Source organism: Aythya fuligula, chromosome 2, assembly GCF_009819795.1.
Source record: "Aythya fuligula isolate bAytFul2 chromosome 2, bAytFul2.pri, whole genome shotgun sequence".
In the NCBI taxonomy this organism is placed as follows: Eukaryota; Metazoa; Chordata; class Aves; order Anseriformes; family Anatidae; genus Aythya; species Aythya fuligula.
This window is the reverse complement of record NC_045560.1, coordinates 28,772,347-28,778,346: the sequence shown is the minus strand read 5'-3', so window position 1 is coordinate 28,778,346 and position 6,000 is coordinate 28,772,347. Positions and strand designations below refer to the sequence as shown.

The window sequence follows — 6,000 nt, the reverse complement described above, 5'->3', positions numbered from 1 at the left end:
ATCTTTCTTTAGTACAATTAGCTATACTCAAGGCAACAAACAGGTTTCCTTCATTTTTGTGAAAGGGATGAATTTAGATTGGTATTTTTGATTCAGTAAAATTTGTTTCACTTCATTCTCAGATTCAGCTGGTTATGATAACAGTGATCATTTTTATTATTTTGCAGATGAAAACTCTAATTTCTGTCATGCTACAACTTTTTGAATTAAATAAATTAACCTAGGGACAGATTTATATTTATCAGCTCTGACTGTGGACTTCTGGTGACATATGTTATGTGGCTGTTCTTTCTTTATGAAGTTGATATTTTAAGAATTTAAGATACAGGTGTAGTCATTTTAAGCTCATAGGCATTATGAATCAAATGGAACCTTCTGCATCTTTCAACATCTGTACTGTCTTTCTAACTGAGGTGTTTGAATGCCAAGTAATATATTTTCATACAAATACCGAACACCAAATATCTACCCTTCTCATCTTATGCACCTTTACAGTCCCAGTCTGCCACAGAGTTTAGACTCATGGCAAAAGAACAAACTTGGTGCCATGAACTGAAAAGCAATAGATCATTCGGTATGACAGGAAACATATCTGCTAATTTTGGAAAGATAGTTTGGGTGGAGAACCCCAAACATTGACTGTCTTATAGGTGGGGACAGGCAGAGAGTCCAGGACACAGTCATAATCCATCCCAGTCAATAACTTGCCCCCATGCTATGCTACCTTTGTCTAAGCCTTTTGCCATAATTTCTACATAAACCCCACCCTCTCACCTTTTCTTAGAAGTTACTTGTTACATCCTTTAAAATCTTGAAGCCTTGCAGCTCCTTCCAGTGGCAATGTTTCCCATTTTTTAAATCGTGATGATTACTAAGCTCTGAGAACCAACTTTGGTTTTCTGGGTTAGCCTAAAAGAAACAGAAACTACATTCACTGTACTCTCTCCTCACTTGTGATCTTCCACAGTATTGTGCAGAATACATATATATATAAAATATATATATAATAAAATTATATAATATATAAAATATATTATAATGATCTAATATGCTATATACTATGTAATATATATAGTATAGTAGTATATATATATATACTACATATGTATATATATGTATATATGTATATATATATGTACTATATGTATATATATAGCAGTATATATATACTACTATATGTATATATACTATATATATATACTGCTATATATATATAGTATATATATAGTATTATAGTATATTATAGTATATATATAGTATATTATAGTACATATATATAATATATATATAGTATATTACAGTATATATAATACTGTATTATATATATAATATATATTGTGCAGGCCCATAAGGTCCTGTGGGGTAAATCCCTGTTTCTGTCTTTTCTAATTCTTTCTCTTCCACTACGATGAAATAAAAATTATATTCCCCCCTTTTATTCTGAGATGGCTACAATGGTTGATCTACACTAAAAGGACCAATGCTGAATTTATTTTCTATTCTAATTTACACGATAACTGCATTTGTTAAAATGAGGTCTAGTGTTATTAAACTGCTGTAGAGTAATTGTGATTGAAATTTGTTGAAGAGCCACGCATATTTGAACCTCGTGAACCATAAAATTCATAAGATACTACTTAATCATAGGTGTTTTGGTTTTGAAATACCTGAAACTATAATTTATACTGATGGGATAAATTGAGGATGGATATTATTTACAATCTGATTTAACAGTTTATATTTTAATATACACTGTATATTTTAATATGCAGAATAACAGAAAAAATATGGAACAGTAGGAAAAGAGGTCAATTTTTTCAATCGGAGAAAACACATTTCTCCTACTGCAAAGGAAAACTCTCCTCAAGGGACTTCAGCAAGTATTGCTCTAATTATGAAACAGAATTAGTAAGATTATTTTTTTCTTTATTGCATGTGAACAATTATCAGGCTACAAAGCTACATCTGAATTTCTTGTACTAACTTTCCCACATACTGACCTGCACAGACTTAAAAGCAGAGGTAATGAGAAAGGTTTTTCTGTCAGGATGAAGGTGTTTTTTATTTTTAATTTTTATTTTTATTTTTATTTTTAAGATTTCCATACTCACTTAAGGACTGATGACACAGGGAGAAGTCATTTTATGATTTTACTATGCAAAGAATTTTATGAAGGAATTAGAGCTGGGTGGGATGGCCTAATCAAGAACATCATTTGGCAATTTTTGTGACATTCATTACAAGATGATCACATAAAGACAAATAAGGCTTGCATGGAAGAAAATGATAATACATCATGAAATAAACTAGAAATCACAAGGTATACACATGAAAAATTAATTATTTATGAAAACACACTGAAAACACCACAAAATCTTTGCCTTCACCCAGTCTCCAGCAACATTTATTTTAATCAGAAGAAATTCCAGAACTTCTTTAAGAGAACATACATTTATCTAGAACACACATTTATCTAATTTTTAAGTATCAAAGCTCTTACTCAGAAATACAAAAATGTGTCTGAGCTATAACTATCCTTTAAGGATAACATCACTCATCAGGAAAAGAAAAAAAAAAAGGCCTGTTTGCTTAGTAAGTGTTTTTAGTTATGAATAACTCATCAGCTTTCCACCCATGTTCAAGAAGCATTTATACATTTATTGGTATGGTGCTCAGTTCTGATAACTCAGCTTGCAATATAATCACAGATATCACCAGGAGCTACGTAATTAATTCCCCAGTGCAGAATGAATTTAAATTTCAATGACTTTATTGAGAATTTTGTTGTTATTTTTACAATGAGAAACTATAATCACTGTTACACAACTTCCAAATATTTCAAACAAGACAGCAATCTCCTATTTTGGGGATTTTTTCTGTTCCATGTTCAGCTCCCGAGATAGACTTCCTGCCTCAGTTTCATTTTCATCTTCCTGTAAAAGAAAATAAAAACATGAGCATTAACCAATCTATTGAAGAAGTACACTTTTTGTACTTAAACATATGCACAGAATTCTGTTCATACTTTTGTCATCTTTTGATAAGCATAAAAATAAGCAAAAAAATAATCATTAATAGATGAAATAAAAATAAAATTTAATCAAGTCTCATCATCGGCATTCATAGTAGAAGAATAATTTAATAAGTAAATGTTTCAGTTGTAGCCCTGACCAATCTACTTGTTTGTTATATAAAAAAAAAAAAAAAAAAAAAAAAAAAATTCTAAACCATACACAGATGGCAAGATATTCAAACATTTTCAGCAGACAGTATGTCACACTTTTCTTTTGTTCTTGACCAGAGGTTTCCACTAAATTATTTTCAAATGCAAGAACTTTCATCATTGTTCTAAAAATTACTTTTGAAAAGCATCTGCCATTGAAAAATGTTTCATTTTTTTTTTTGAGACCAGATATGTTTACTTCACCATTTGATACAAGACAATAAATTTAAGTTCAGAGACACTTTATGTGCTGCAGCATCGTATTTTTGTCCCATCTAGCATATTTTCTTGACAGGTCTGCCAATTTTCCAATTACTTGTACCACCATATGTTATCTGAAGATCAGTCAGGTCTAAAATAGGAAACATGAGCATGTCAGGCAGCGGCATGCTTACAATATTCTACAGCTTCAACTCCAAGAGTTGGGCTCATAATTCAAGATGAATTTTGCTGGATCACACTGAAAACAATGAAGTGACATCATAATGCTGGTCTTCATAGGAATGGATACTATTTTGTGTCCAGTACAAAATCATGACCTCTAAAGTATAAATTGCAGAAGTCTGAGAAAACTGTTTCATAAGGCAACTTGCAAGCTATCACATCACCAACAGGCCTTATCACGCGTTCAAAGTACAGCCAGTTTTCCTGCCTGCATTTTAATTCACAATACAGAGAATCTTCCTTGCTCTAGAAACAAAAAGGAGAGCAAATGAATAGACATTTGGGAGCAAAGAAGCATTCTGGCTGCTGTAACATCACTCATCAACATCTAAGAGAGAGAAATGTCAAGGACATTAGGTGGGACCCAGAAAATCACAATGTGGCTTCCCACTTTAACACAGCACCTTCATTCTTCTAGGCAAATGAGTTTATCTTTTTGCATCCTAGTCTTCCCTTTTCTACACAAAATACACAAAATAGAACAGCAACAGAAAATCTCATTAAAAACTTATAGTCTCAGATTATGTCACAAAACATTGAAAAAAATGAAAAGCTAGTTGCTCTACTAAATAAGTGTATACTCCAAAGCATCCTGTTTCCAAATTCTCTCACCTTCTGGAAGTAAGGTAGACATGAGAAATACGAGTTTCATAACTGGCCACTCAAGACTAAATGCATTTTTCTAACTCCCTGGATAGTCATCTCTTCAATTATGTTTTAAACATGTAGTGAGTACTGTGATTCTTCTAGTTCAGGTGAGGAAACACATCTATGCATGTGTGCTAAACCAAAGATTATTGATTTGTTTAAATTACAAGTGTAGTACATATTGAAGAGTGTATTGTATAGTACACACATAAAGGTCAAACTTCTAATGCAAATAAAGGCTAGGCAGACTGGGAAACAACAAAGGAGCAGTGTGTAACTGAGCTTATATGTACTGCTTACAGGAGACAAAGAATATCGCTGAATAAAAAAGCTATCCACAGAAACTGTTGTCTCGTATAGAAAAGCAGCAAGGTTCTTTCAGGATGGGCTTGAAGAAAGCAAATCTGCATGTTTCTGTAGATCCTTACCTTCATAAGTCATATTTTGGTGACCTCAATGCCAAATTTCCCATCTTTCCGGTATATAACCTGCTGTTATTCCAATGTCCTTTGTCGTCCTCCTTCCCAAGGGGAATGTAAACCCTACACAGCCATTCTTTCCCAACACACTTGTCTTAGGCTTTCCTCTTTTAGCAGAAGAAGCATGCAGAAATTTCAGAGACTACAGGAAAAGGACCTGGGTCTTACCTTCAGTGAGGACTATAGGAGGGTGAAGAAATATTAGGCTGAACATTAGCTTTCTGAGCCTGTTTTTTAGGACAAAAGGCTTTATCCAGTGAAAGACAATTCAGAAAAGAATCTTCTGTTTTTTTTGTAGACTTGACATGTTTTAATTTTGTGCTCATAAGGTTATGCTTGCTGTCTGGCAGATTTCCTAGTTTACAGCAGCAGCTGCAGTGCTCAGTGTTTTCTGAGAAGCAGAAATGATGGCTGACTGGTTAAGAGAAGTCTAGGATTTGCTCTGCATGAATACTAAAGATGGAAGCACCTGTTTTGGGATATTTTGCAGTATCAATGGTCTTTCTTTTGTTCATCTGCTGCTGCTTCAATGCAGTAAAACATATCCAAACTGGTAAAATCTACTAGGTGAGTATAAATTGGATTTATGCGGCTGACTTCCACATGCAAGTCATCCAAGTTCCTGGTTGTTATTTTGTTATTTTTTGTTATTTTGATATTTTCAAGCACAAAAGCTTTCTAAATTGTGTTGTATTAAATCATACTCCACATGGGACATCTTAGTTTTGCAGAGGCACTTTTATTTCATTTCCATTTTCCAAGAACAGAAAGTGTCACATATCATTTTGAAATGAAAATCTAATAGGTGACTTGTTGGAAAGGCATGATGGTTCATCTTTCTTAGGATATGGATTAACAAGAGGAGAAAATGTTTTCTTTGTTACATATATTATCAGCCAGATCAGTTCACTGAGCTGTGCATTACCACATGAACAACAGTGCCAGGGCAAGAGATGCCAGAAATAACTGGCAGGGGACACTGGAAAGTATGAACTAACTATTCTGACAACCATGCAGCTTTCCAAAAGGGAAAAAAAAAAAAAAAAAAAAAAAAAAGTGACAGCAGTGTCCTGAAAATGACAAATTTGCTAATTACTGAAAATTATCATAAAATTTTGACACAAACTCCTATTATAAAAAGGGTAATGTCACTGCAAGTATAATTGGGAAGGATTTTAAATGCCAATTTAGAGTGCAATTTTTGAC

General features: G+C 33.0%; 1 protein-coding gene across 1 annotated transcript in view; it reads right to left on the bottom strand.

The window, feature by feature from the left end:
* Window positions 1-2,045: 2,045 nt before the first annotated feature.
* Window positions 2,046-6,000, bottom strand: part of PHF14 (PHD finger protein 14) — a 164,339-nt gene continuing 160,384 nt past the window's right edge. The window contains exon 20 of the mRNA XM_032181011.1: window positions 2,046-2,933. The gene's annotated coding sequence lies outside the window, so the exon portion shown is untranslated. The remainder of the gene's footprint in view (window positions 2,934-6,000) is intronic.